Source organism: Rattus norvegicus, chromosome 2, assembly GCF_036323735.1.
Source record: "Rattus norvegicus strain BN/NHsdMcwi chromosome 2, GRCr8, whole genome shotgun sequence".
NCBI lineage: Eukaryota > Metazoa > Chordata > Mammalia > Rodentia > Muridae > Rattus > Rattus norvegicus.
The window spans coordinates 192,583,393-192,596,449 of record NC_086020.1 but is presented as its reverse complement, the minus strand read 5'-3'; the positions used below and the strand labels follow the sequence as shown (position 1 = coordinate 192,596,449).

The 13,057-nt window shown below is 48.1% G+C and overlaps 1 protein-coding gene across 2 annotated transcripts in view; it reads right to left on the bottom strand.

The window, feature by feature from the left end:
- Ngf (nerve growth factor) overlaps positions 1-6,870 on the bottom strand; it is a 53,392-nt gene extending 46,522 nt beyond the window's left edge. Inside the window, exon 1 of one of the 2 annotated variants that reach the window (NM_001277055.1) lies at positions 6,838-6,870. The gene's annotated coding sequence lies outside the window, so the exon portion shown is untranslated. The remainder of the gene's footprint in view (positions 1-6,837) is intronic. The other variant, XM_063281907.1, reaches the window with a different exon arrangement.
- Between the last annotated feature and the right edge of the window lie 6,187 nt (positions 6,871-13,057).

The following is a 13,057-nucleotide window of genomic DNA, read 5'->3' as shown; positions in this document are numbered from 1 at the left end:
TGGAGACTGAACTAGAGCCTTATTCCAGCCCGTCTCTCACCTCTAACCTTCCCATTACACTTCATTTTGAGTCACTGTCTTACTAAGTTGCCCAAGCCTTAAATGGGAATGTACTCCAATAGGCTCAGCTGTTTGTTTACTTGGTCTCCAGTTGGTGGCGCTGTTTGGATCACTGTAGGCCTTGTTGGAAGAAATATGTCACTGGGGATAGTTTTGAGGTTTAAGAGTCACATGGCCATCCCAGTTCACTCTGCTTCCTGTTCGCTCTTGGAGATACGATCTCTCAGCTGTTCCCGGATGCCATACCTCCAGATTGTGAGGGACATTTATCCCTCTGAAACCGTGAACTAAACCAACCCTTCTTTCTAGATGTTACCTTGGTCATGGTGTTTATCACAGCAACAAAAAGTAACTAATATAGCTGGCTTCAGGGAGACATTTGAAAAAGAGGAAATAAGACATTCACACTCAAAGTTTTGATTACTCTTGAACAGTTGTATATGTTGGCTCCATTGGACCTACAGTCTTGTCAAATAGTAGATGGCCTGTCCCCTCGCAGTAGGCCGTTTTTCTTTTTAACTTTCTGTGTTTCCTAGTCCTTTGTGTCCTGACTCCTGTGTATGACCTTGTGAACACATGCTCTCTTGATTTTCAAGCAAGCCCCTTGTTACAGAATTATGATTGTATTTGCTCTGTGTCCCCCACAGTGCCCGGCTGCCAGGAAGGAGCATGTCAGCAAAGAGGCCATTGAGAGAACGAAATCAGTGGCTAACTGTGGAGGTGGTAGCTGCCTACCCTGGCCTAGATCTGGGAGCACTGAGCTGCCACATCCTCTTCCCCTCGGAAATGTGACAAGATACTGGATCTCAGGTGTGCAGAGGAATTGTTATTCAGTAAAGGGAACCAAAATGCTCCCAAGACTGCCAGCAAGCATGGTGATTCTCGAGGAAGGCCTTATTTCGAGAGAACTACCTAACATTTTCTGACAGCAAAATCTGAGAACTGAGGCTCCAAAAGAAAACACCAGACAAATACCAAGATATGATGAGGAAGACAGATGAGTACATTCCTAGAGAAGACTTCAGGGTCATCAGAAGATTTCTTGCCCCCAACAAAGCAGAAGTGTTATATATACAGAGACACAAGAAGTACAAAACCATTGCTATTCTATTAAAAATGAAGGCACCACCACAGGTGGTCAGTTCCCCAAAGCCCAGCCTCCCTTCCATACCCGCATGGAGAAAGAGCTTCAGGGAAGGAAGCTCCCATTGGCTTCATGCCTGTTTTATGCCAGGCTCTTTGGTGCGTTCTCCACTCCATCCCACTGGGGCACAAGAGCCACAGCACAGTGATGTGTACTTTGTACACAGAGGAGAAAACTGGTTCTTTGGGTCTCTGCTCTCCACAGCGTGCTGCCTCCTTCTTCCCCAATTTATTAGCTGTGCATCCTTTAGGCAATGAGAAACCAATATGACCTGACTTCTCTCTTCTTTGTGTGTGTGTGTGTGTGTGTGTGTGTGTGTGTGTGTGTGAGTGTGTGCGCGCGCACGCTCATGTGTGTGTATACACTGTATTATATATTATATATTATGTATGTTACATGCATTGTATATACATACTTTAAAAGTTTTTAAACTCACAATCAGGATGCAGATGGAACCTGTCTCTCCTGGCAACTCCCACTTGCCACAGAGGATTTAACGCATGGTTATTCATAACGATGAGGCAGTTCTTCTGTCTGCTGACCTCTCACTCAGGTCGACTCAGATCCAAAAATGGGGTACCATTTCACCAGACTGAACAGGGAAGAGCTGCAAGTCACCATCATGAGTAATGATGGCTGTAAACCACAGAACTGGCTGTAAACCACAGGACTGATGCGACACTTTCCCCTTCTCTCTCATGGGCAATGACTGAGTTCTTGCCTCCACCAGGAGGGACTGTTGTCCTTAGGAATAGCATGTAGAAAGCCAACCTTTACTATGGAAGGAACAGCCAAAGGAAACAGGAAAAACCATCCGTGGCCATGCATTAATATCCTCTCCCATTTCAATGACTTAGAGGTGAGCAGCGACTATGTGCTCCTATAATATCGTCCAAGAGAACAAATACCTTGTGGTTACTTGGAAACGATTCCAGTATCAGTGGGTTGTAACTGCACAGTATGGGCTAGCTTCTGTGCCAAACTTGGGCTGTGCATTCCAGTCAACTTCATAGCCAGACTCAGCCACTCATCAGGATTCCACCTGCAAAAGCCACCCAGGCTGTGCCAGAGCTTCTCAAGCTGCTAGATTACTGATGAGCTTTCACGGAAGCCCTGACTGTCTACCTCTGACTCACACCCCTACCAATAAAAAGACTTGCTGCACGTGCAAAAGGTTTGCCAAGGTCTTGGGCAATGCAGAAAGCATTGTAGCCAACCCTACCTGACAGATTTTATCAACAGATCCGTCTCATTTGTAATCCCTTTAAATCTCCCTTATCCTTCTCCCCACTGTGTGTGTGTGTGTGTGTGTGTGTGTGTGTGTGTGTGTGTGTGTGTGTGTGTACATGTGTGGGCACACACACAGGTGCTTGTACATGTGTAATGTTGGGCATTTTCCTCTTCCCTCTTTACCTTTTTTTTTTTTTTGAAACAGGGTGTCTCACTGAACTTGGAGGTCACTATTTTTGGCTAGACCAAACCAGCCAGCAAGTTCCAAGGAGCCTCTTGTTTCTGCCTCCCTGGTGCTAGAACTCCAGGCTCATGTTATCACCCCTGGCTTTTTAGATGCCAGGTGCTTTATAGGTGCTTGAGATTTGAACTTTGGTCTTCATACTTGCACAGCAAGCATTTTATCACCTGAACCACCCATCTCCTTCCTGGTTCTTCTCCTTTTTCCTTTGATTTCATTAAGAATCAACTCTGAAATCTAAGCACCCTCCATTATTTTTTCTTCTATTTCTACTAAACTGAGGATAAATAGAAAATGTGTGTTCCAATACAATCTACAAGAATATTATTTTTAGTCCACTTTTTTTTTTTTGTGCCATGATGAAGCCTTGGTGAGGATAATATGAGCTCTTCCATTTAGGAATGGTCACTGGTGCCTCAGGCAGCATGGCTGGTTTATTCTTTCAAATGCCTAGTTGTATTAATTTGATATCAACATGTGCTCATGCTGAATCAAGTGTTGTCGGTGCCAGGGGTGAAGGGATGAGGCTTCCTGCTTTAGGGAGGGCACCTCCTATTGCCAAAGATAATCCCTTCAACAAGTAAGAGGAGGATTTTCCTGGGAACTCCCCAGCAGTCAGTCAGTCTGCCTGTGCTTTCAACAGCATATGGCTGAGGAAGAAGTTGCCACGTTCTGCTCCCCTCTCTCCCTCCTCCACTCTTTCTGCTCTTCTTTTCCTGCGAGTCATTTGCAATGAAATTCCAGTCATGGAAGACAGAGGGTGACACCTGGCAGGATCACAGCACTGAGGTTCCCTTGATGGAAACACTGAGTCTGCTATGCTGATGCTCTTAGGACAAAGACTAGAGCTCCTAAGGTCCCAGCTCTATGGCTGTATCACAGATGACGCAACAGAACGAAGAATGACCTTTATTGATGGTTGCCGAGCGAATTCTTAACTGGAAGAACCATTTACGCACGGAGCCAACCTCAGTTGCCACCTTGACCTCCGACATTTAGTAGGTAAGGCTGGGACACTGGACTTCCTGTGTGACTAGAGTGGTCCCACGTAACCAAGAATTGCCCTGATGTGTCGATGGCTCCATTCACAAATGCTACCATGCAATACACTACTCGGATTCCAGGAGGTTAATGACTAGTTCCCAGCCACAGACTGATGCTGTTCCTTTCTTAGAACTGAGAAACCACCATCGGAAGATTACTCAAAATACAGGAGAAAGTAACTAAGAGGTAGTCTCCACTTTTCTATTTGATTCTCCCTCTGTCACACTCCAAGGCCAGTGGGTCTACAGAGATTCCTCAAACATGTTATAGAGTTCATAGAGGAGCAAAGAAAACATGACCTCAAGCAGTGCCTTCTGTGATGGGATCTCACTTTTCTAGTCCTATCTAAACTTTGTGACTGAAGGTCAAATAGGAGCATCTCCATGTTATGCACACCTGCAGGAGAGCCAGTGATCCCAAAGCCTCAGTTTCCCTATTTTGTAAATGGTCTCAGGGTCACCTTAGTCTCACTATTTAGAATCAGGAATCACAGCCATAGCCCCACTGTCAAGATGCAAACATCCCAGGAAAGGGTTAGGAAGGGTCCTTCTTTCCTCTTTATTTATCTGACTGACGTCACTCTGACACAACACTAATTCCCTCAGAGTTAATCTTAGAACTGGCTAAGCTTGAGAGCAACAGTACACAAGGTCAGACATGCCAGTCAAATGGAGAAAAGAGACGCTTTCTGAACACATGGGTCCTTTGCCCCTCAGACAACCAGAGCCTTTGTATACATCCTCAGCAAACCTACTTCCTGACACTGGGAGGCCTGCTCAGCTACTGAGGTGTCTGGAAGTTCTTGTTAGGAGAAGGCAAATGGCCAGCTCTCTGCTCAGTCTGTTCCTGCTGTGTGGGGTCTAGGCACAGCTTGGTGGCATGCCTAGGCTGTGTTTTCTGCAGTTCTGAGGCCCTGTGCTCCACAAGTGAGCAGCTGTCATGCACAGCACTCATTTAGAAGTGTGTGATTTTCTCATCAGCTGAATCTCAGTAACGATGAGAAACTTCCCTGGGGCTCCAGCCCTGCCCTGCCCTGCCCTAGTCTCCAGGCTGATGTTGGCAGCTGGGGCCCCCTTTCTGGTCCCAGCACAGAATTCTCCCTGGAGGAGAATGAAGTGTGGTGCCTCATCCGTTCCTCCCACTGCCCTCAGGGGGCGGGGGCTGTAAGGTAGCTGAGAGGGGAAAGTGAGAGCCCATTCCTTGCTAAAGTTTAAAAGGAAAGAATTCAGAGCCACCAGCATCGGGATGGCTGTCCTAAAGAAACTCAGTTCTCCAAACTTTCTCATAGGCCTGGGCTGCTTCAGGTGGCTATCCAGGCATGACAGTGATTTTGGCTGACTGTAAAACCTTCTGAGTCACTGCTACAGTCTGTCAAAGCATGTGCCTCATGCCACAGACCCTGACCTCCTATACATGGCACCCTTAACGTTTTCTCTTGATGAGGGAGAGTACAGAGATGGGACAATAACCCCATCCTCCTTCAACAACCCAGCACAAGGACAGTCAAGTCTTCTGCATGTCAGTACCAGACCATGCTGGCCTCATCCCCCAGACCATGCTTTCCTCCAGCTGCTTGTCCCCTGTCAACCTCTGGGAATACCATCTATGATGACTTAGTATTCAGGTTGCCAGGCTGACACATGGCTTACTCAACAGATGAAAACAATCCGACCGAATGTGGCCCGCGACTCTGCAGAGAGGGAAAGTTTCATTGGGTAGGGAACTGTAACACTGGTCAAGAAGGGTGGTAGGGGCTGACCGTACTGCCCTCTGTACTGCTGGGAGAAGGAGAGACAGCCATTCTCATCAGTTATAACTGACAGTTTCAGGAGTTCGAGACCCTGAAGAGAAGTTATTGATGGGACCTCTATGGCTGGTTCTGAGCTTTCAAAGTTCAGCTGACCCTGCCTATGGGGAGAGTGGACTGGTACTGCCAGAGAGAGTACTCAGGGAGAATGGACGGCAACACATCAAGTGCCTTTTCTCCAGGGTTTCCACTGGCCTCCTGTGATAGCTGGGGCAGAGGCACCCAGGAGAGCAGTATTTTTGGTCTGCAGCTGGGAACGTGCACTGAGTTTTCCTTAATACCCACAGCACCCAAAAGACTTTGCTGTAATACACTTTAACGCATGAAACACCCATAAATTATCCTTCAAACTGCTACAACTTCCAGCCTGGAACAACTTGGAAAAACCAGCCTAACAAGCAGGCTCTTCTTAAATCTCTGAAGTAAACCTGATGAGAAAGGTCAAGCCAAAAACCACCTTCCTTATGAATCTCAGAAAGTTTTAGAAAAGCAAGAGCATTGTAATCAAACGGGGCTAACTAAGCCCTATGTTTATGTTGGCTTCAAGTTGCAACACCCTGACCCCAGAGTCCTCTCTCCCTTCCCTTCAGCTTCTCTGCCTGAACCCAAGAGCGCCCGCTGCCCTTCCCAGTCCCGGGTGCCAGCCTCTGCCACACCTGGCAGCAGACAGCTGAATGTACTGGCTGACCCAAGCAGTAAGGCTATACGTTGAGATGCCCAGCAGGCCCCACCGAGGGCCTCTGTGCTCGTCACTTGGAACCCAACCTTCCAGAATCAACCCTTGGCACCCACTCTGGGCCCTGCTACAAACACTGAGCCCAGTGTGACCGCGGCGACTGGTCCTCTTACCTAGGGGCAGCGTGGCACTCTCGGGACTCTGAGCACTCCCCAGCCGACGTGCTGTGCACTCGCCCTCCACCGCGCGGGCTACTGCTCCGCCACCCTAGCGCGCTCGCAGCGCGCGCGCATCCCTCACTCCAGGCTCTCTTGAGCGCTGTCCCCTTCTAGCCCGAGAGCTCAGGCTGGGCAGTGCAGCTTCTGCAGGCGCCAGTGTTGACTTTGGGACTCCTGGTCATCCTGGGACAGGGAATTTCACGACCAGAGAGACCCTCACTCCCTTTTCCTCCCTTGCGTGCCCGCGATCTCGTGTTCCTTCATCTACTCGGGACACTTCTTTCAAGGGTGCGTTTCGACCTACAAAAATCTCGCCAGACAGAGAACCAAGCACACCGTCCCTGGGAGCCCAGCAACCCCAGTCCGCCGCACCGCGCTGCACCCTTATGGGGCTCGGCTCAGAGCAGCCTGACTCACCGATGCGCTCCCCTTCGGCTCCAGGCGCTCTCTGCCGCGCTGGAGCACAGAGCTTCTTTAACAGGCTTCCTGGATGTATTTAGCCCCTCCTCCAGGCTCGAGTCACACCCTCTTCAAATCCTGCCCCCCACCCACCCGACCCCTCCCTCTCTGGTCAATCCTCATCCCAGCCGGGCACCTGCTGTGACTGGACCCAGGGGGTCCGGGTTGTAGGGGTCCTGGGACACGGGATGGATAGCTCCAGGAGAGCCTGTGGAACCTAGCCAGGAAAAGCTAATCAGAGAAGAACTCAAAACCCCAGGTTTAGATGGAAATACATGTGGTGGGGGGTGGGGGGTCCCAGATCTAGAGAGGACTTCTAGGGCAGCAGGCAAGGTAGCTGGCTCCAGATACCAATGGACAGACTGGCCAAGCAGGAGTTGATTGGCTGTGTCCCTTTACCTCCTGCCCTGTCTTACTGCCTTGCTAGCTTCCTAGGGGTGACTTATTCTCCTTTGGTGGCCAGGACATCAGGTGTTACTATCCCTGTAAATCTGAGAGCTGAAGGAACACACCCAGGAAGCTCCTGGATTGGCCAGTGCCAGGGGTTGCTCTGAAACCAGGCAAAGGCAAAATTAACTAAAATGTCCAGACAGTGGATCTGCCTGGGATCTAAGGAACAGGGTCTTTGGTGTCCAGAGTACCCCCAACTCCCACTCCTGCCGCCAGTCTTAAGGCTTGGGACTGCAGGAGCCTCCCAGGAGATCCGGCCCCTTGGATGTTGAAGATGGAGCTGTGTCTGTGTGCCCTTCCTACATTTGTCAGGATCTGGAGTCCCAGGGTTTCTGTCAGTTTTTAAGTCACACCCAGTAGAAGGCCAAGCCTTCTGTCCCACCATAGGCTGCTCCTCAATTCCCTTTCATCCCTTTTGTCTACTTACTTACTTGCTGTGGGGTCCCCAGCTGGACCTCCAGAATTTCTTGGACCTGATAGATTCAGGAGCGGATGGGGCCATTGCCTGTTTCCCTAGGGTGTTTCCACCTCAGCCTCAAACCAACAAGGCAGAAATAAAACTCAAGGCAGATTTTTCACCAAATGTACAGGAACAATTGTAATCAAGTTCTATGGACTTTTGACACACACACACACACACACACGCACACACACACCCCTGTGTAAAATGATTTTCTTCCTTTGGAATGACATGTTATATGCCCCACCCCTACCCCGGTGAATGCCACAGGAAGGAATGGATACAGGAGAGTGAGTGACAGAGGGAGGGTGAGGTACTAAGTCTCCCTACTGCCGGTGACACCAGTAGTACAGGCAAGATCATGTTCCCTGAAGTTGGGATGGAGTGAGGCCCAGGTGTCCTTTTTCCCTATTGAAGGTCACTGGGGAAGGAGAGGATCTATTGATGTATTTGCAGCCCTCTGGATTTCATCTTCTCTCTGACTTTGACTTTGTCCCCATGCCTACCATCATTCCATTTCCAGGCACTCTGAGGAGGATGAAGGAAGAAAAAAGTGAGGTTTTTTTTTTTTTTGTTGTTGTTGTTGTTGTTTTGTTTTGTTTTGTTTTGTTTTGTTTGCTACATGCTCTGTGTGTCCAGACCTGGGCTGGTAGATAAGCACATTTCAGGAGGGAAGGTGAGAGGCCGGGGCACCAGAATGGCGGAAAGCAGACCATCATCCCCATGATGGTCTATCAGAAAACTCATCATTGTTAATTAAACAATGAACAGTTGCCAGACAACATGATAAATTTCTCCATTAACCATTTCACCCATAAGACTGTATTTTGTGTTTAAGCACAAGTCCAAATAGTAGCTGCCTATGCACTGGGGGTAGACTACAAACTACAGAAGCAGAGCGTTCGGATGTGTCCTCGTGGCATCACCTCGAAGGACAGAAGATTCCTGTCGCTTGTGGTTCTTTTCAAAAGAATTTTTAAAAAAGTGAGTAAAATCTAAGCCCAGCTGTCCTGCCCCCAAATTGTTGATTATATTCTCACGGCTTAGTAGGAGTTCTTTGCTAGCTCTAACTAGATCTGTTTCTGTCCCTGAATTTAAAGGGTCGTGAGCAAGGAAGAATAGGTAAACAGCACTCACTGTTTACTGAGTGTACTCTGTGCCATGTCCTGGGAGATGGCTGTCACCTGCTGCCACCGTTTTTCCCAGGATGGCTTGATTCTTAGTCTCTCCAGGACCCGGCACAGGGACCTGTCATGGTGGTAGCCACTTCTGCGTGTCAAATAATCCATCCATCCTGGGTTGGTTTCCGTAAGGGTCAGCCTGGCTTCCGGTGACTGCAGTCAGGTGCCTGCCTACTCTTTTTGCTTTTCCCCTTTCAAGGACTCCAATGGAGATGTCCTCCTGGGTCACTGAGCAAAGGACGGTAAGGCCTGGCTCAGTTACATTTATAGGAATGAAAACCAGCTGAGAGGGCAGTGGCCAGGAGGCTCGGTGCCGACAAGCAGAGAATAAGAATGTTTTGATGTACTAGATTTTCTCGAAAGAGCTTTTTATCCAGGGCATCAAAATAACCAGCAGCTGATGCATGTGCTGACTTGGAGCCGCAGGACAGCTTGTGGTGTGTATAGTAATTGTTGTTATTTCTGAGGACGCAGAAGCCTGCAGCCATTGAGAGCCTCATCAACAGCAGCACAGCAGCACCGACCTCCTGGCCTGCCTCTGCCGCACTCCTTCCTCCAGGTGTTCTGGCCTAATTTCTAGACACCAGTCATGTCTTCATCGCTGACTGCTCAGACACACTCTCTCGGTCAGCAGCGTCTATCAAATGCACAGTGCTCCATAGTTTCTTGTTTTAGTCACTTTCAGGGACACCAGCAAGGACTACTTCATCTCAGCTCTGGCCCTCAACCCCACCCCCACTCACACTTCTTCTTGCTTTTCCCTTTTCTCTCTCTCTCTCTCTCTCTCTCTCTCTCTTTCTCTCTTTACTTCTCTCTTTACTTCTCTCTTTCTCTCTTTATTTCTCTCTTTATTTCTCTCTTTCTCTCTTTCTTACTTTCTCTCTCTCTTTCTTCCTCCCTCCCTCCCTCCCTTTCTCCTCCTCCTCCTCCTCCTCCTTCTCCTCCTCCTCCTCCTCCTCCTCCTCCTCCTCCTCCTTCTATTGTTTAATTTGATTCTTTAAAAAAAAAAAGATACGGTCTCCTGTCACCCAGGCTGTGGCCCCTCCCCATTCACCATATAGCTGAGGATGACTTTAAATTTCTGCTCCTCCTGCCTCCACCTCCCTGTGCGCTTGCAGGTCTGTGCACCACACCCAGTTTATTCAATTCTGGAGATCAAATGCTCCAGGGCCTCATGACTCTTCTGGTCCTTCATTCCCTGCAGTCTCATGAGAGTCTCCTGAGCTGGGAACATAGCAGTTCCACTCTTGTCCTGTGGAGGCAGTGTGGCTCAGAAAAGCAATCACCTTGAGAACCCGGAAGCTTTGGCCCATTGATGTGACCTTGGGAGAAAGAACTAACCCGTTAGGGCCATAATAGTTATAATCACTATAAAACTATAATTATATTGATTAAATATATTAAATAAATAATTTCGAGCACCTGTTCTGCCCAGTCCCATTGAGGACACTGAGGATTTGGCTGGAAATAAAGTTGCCTCTGGACGCACAGGATTTAAGTTCTAAAAATTCCCATCACTAATTTAATATATGATAAATGTAAATTATTGAATATACATTATAAGTTATCACAAGGGACAGCAGGCAAGATGTTAGAGGTAATACTCCTTAGGCACAAGGAGAGTGGAGTGTGTCCTGGGTATCAAATTTTGTCCCTGACCACTGTGAGGCTCTACCTTCTCAGTCATGCCAGACTCTGACCCATCAAAGATCCCTGGTGCTCTTGGTTACCATGTGGACCACCTAGATCAGGTGCCAATGTCCCTGTCTTCAGAGGTCTCGCCTTGGCAGCAGCTCCCTAGGGTCTCTTAGAAGCCTGTGATTCAAACAAGTATGCCTCTATCCAGGTCCTGAGTGGGGAAATTCCTGTGGGGCCACCACAGAGGTGCATCTGGGACAGGACCTAATGCCACCACCTTAGAAATCCAGCTCAATATATTTCATAAAATTCGGTTCTAGGACAGGAGTTATAGAAAAGAAAACAGAGATCAAGAATGAACGTTCTTACCATGTAAGCACCCAATGCCCACTACAAACACAGGCCTGCAAATGAATGGGAAACTTGTAGGGAAAGATGTGGCCATTCAAGGGATACAGAGTCTGATCCACTTCAAGTTTCAAGGAGCCTCCATTATTGTCCTAGCTGTCCTTAGCCTAAATTCCACATTCTTTAATGTGTGTCACCTGTGCCTCCATTCTCCTTGCTACTTGTTTGCTTTGCTCTGCCTCTAGCCTTGGGGTTTCCCTGTCAGCTCATTTCTTAAGCAATAGCAACAACTCTGGCCCCAAAGACCATAGCTCTGATCCCTTCTTCTTGTCCATCTCTACTATTCTGAGACATATTTCTTAGACCCTTCAGCCACACTTATGATTAGGAGATTTCTCTGAACTCCCGAGTCAAGCCTGGCACCCTTTCTAGATGTCTCTATGAACAAGCTACATGCCTTAGTGCACACACCTAATACACTTTAGTGAGTGAGGTATTGTCTTTGCCTCAGTGCATGAGTAAGAACTACAAGAAGCCTGCTGGGAAGAGGCATGGTCTGAGACAGAAAGAATGGCTTGGAACAAGAGTGGGTCAGAGCTAGTCTGGAATGCTGGCGTTTGAGGTGGCTGCGGGTGAAGTGTAAGTGTGAGGTTCAGGGGGGGCTGGGATACAGTGAGTAAGAACAAATATGGGCAAACTACCTGGGTCTTGTTGTGCCAGTTTAAATCAACAGTGATGACTCCCTGAGCCAGGCACCGAGACATGATCATGCAGTGACTCATTCAGTATAAATGTAGTGTGCAAATTAATTTAAGCAGTAGAGAATGGCAGGGTAAGGGGCAGTGAGGGAGAGGGACAGGGCTCATGGATGCCTCTGTATTCCTAGTTTGTCTGACCAGGTAGATGAGAGAGTACCAGCTATGGAGAAGAGCTGTCAACGGGAGCTCGTGTGGTGGTGATCCGGGAGGCAAAGGTCTTTAGTTTAGGGTTTTGTGGGGGCATGTGTGACATTAAAGTGTAAGAGATTTATGAGCAGTGCCAAGGCTAGCAGACCTGGCACAGGGCACATAGGCTGAAGTAAACATTGTCTCCAAGTCTGTGCTGAAGGTTCGCCTCCCCAACAAAGTTACACCATCCTCTGCTAGTGCCAAGTCAACTGTGGGCATCTCCCAGAGGTCAGAGGTCAGAGGTCAGAGCTCAGGGAAACTTGCTCAAGTATTCTCTGCATCTCTCCTACCTGTTTATTCCTATAACACTCAGACCCCATGAAGGGGTGCATGCCAAAGATAGAAAATGATTACCCTGGGAGGTAAGTACCTGACCCATCCATCCCTTCTTTCCTAGTCTCCTCTCTGCAGCGCACTGGAAGTTCTTTCTACTGTTCTTTGCCACCAGAACTTCCTAAGGTATGTCTTGAGCTCTCTCTACCCCAGGTTTATAGTAAGACTCTATGATCAAATCCTCCAGGCTTTATGGGAGCTAATGGAATTCAGAAAACTTGTTTTGTTTTTTTTACTTGTGAACGCTTGGCTTTCAAAAGCATTGTCTTGCTGTGGACTCAGAAATTCTATTCTTGATGTGGAAAGATGAATATTGGCTCTTTCTCTGTGTTCCAACTGCAGCAAACCTAGAAGTGGTCTGTGAAAACCACGTGCTTCTGGAAGGATGCTGGCAGACCTCACACTGGGAAAAGTAGGAGAGAATGTACATGCATCTGCTAATGTCCACACAGTAGGAGCAGGTTGACTCTGTCTGTCTGTCTCTCTCTCTCTCTCTGTCTCCTTTCCTCATTTCCTCTTGTCCTTCTCCTCCCTCCCCATCTTCCTTTCTTTCCCCCTCTCTCTTTTTTTTTTACATTCATACTGTAACCGGGGTGGCTTTGAACTCATATCAGTCCTGTTTCTGAAATCTCCCAAGTCCCAAGATCACAAGAGCAGCCACATGCCCAGCAATGGAGTACTTTCCCCATGAAACTAAAACCCTTAAGAATGCTAAACTGGAGGTAGGCAGCATAACACCTGGAGTTGGGAGGTTAGCTGCTGTAAACACCTACTGGCAGTTATCCCTGCTGGTAACAAGAGGCTTTGTTCAATAGAATTTC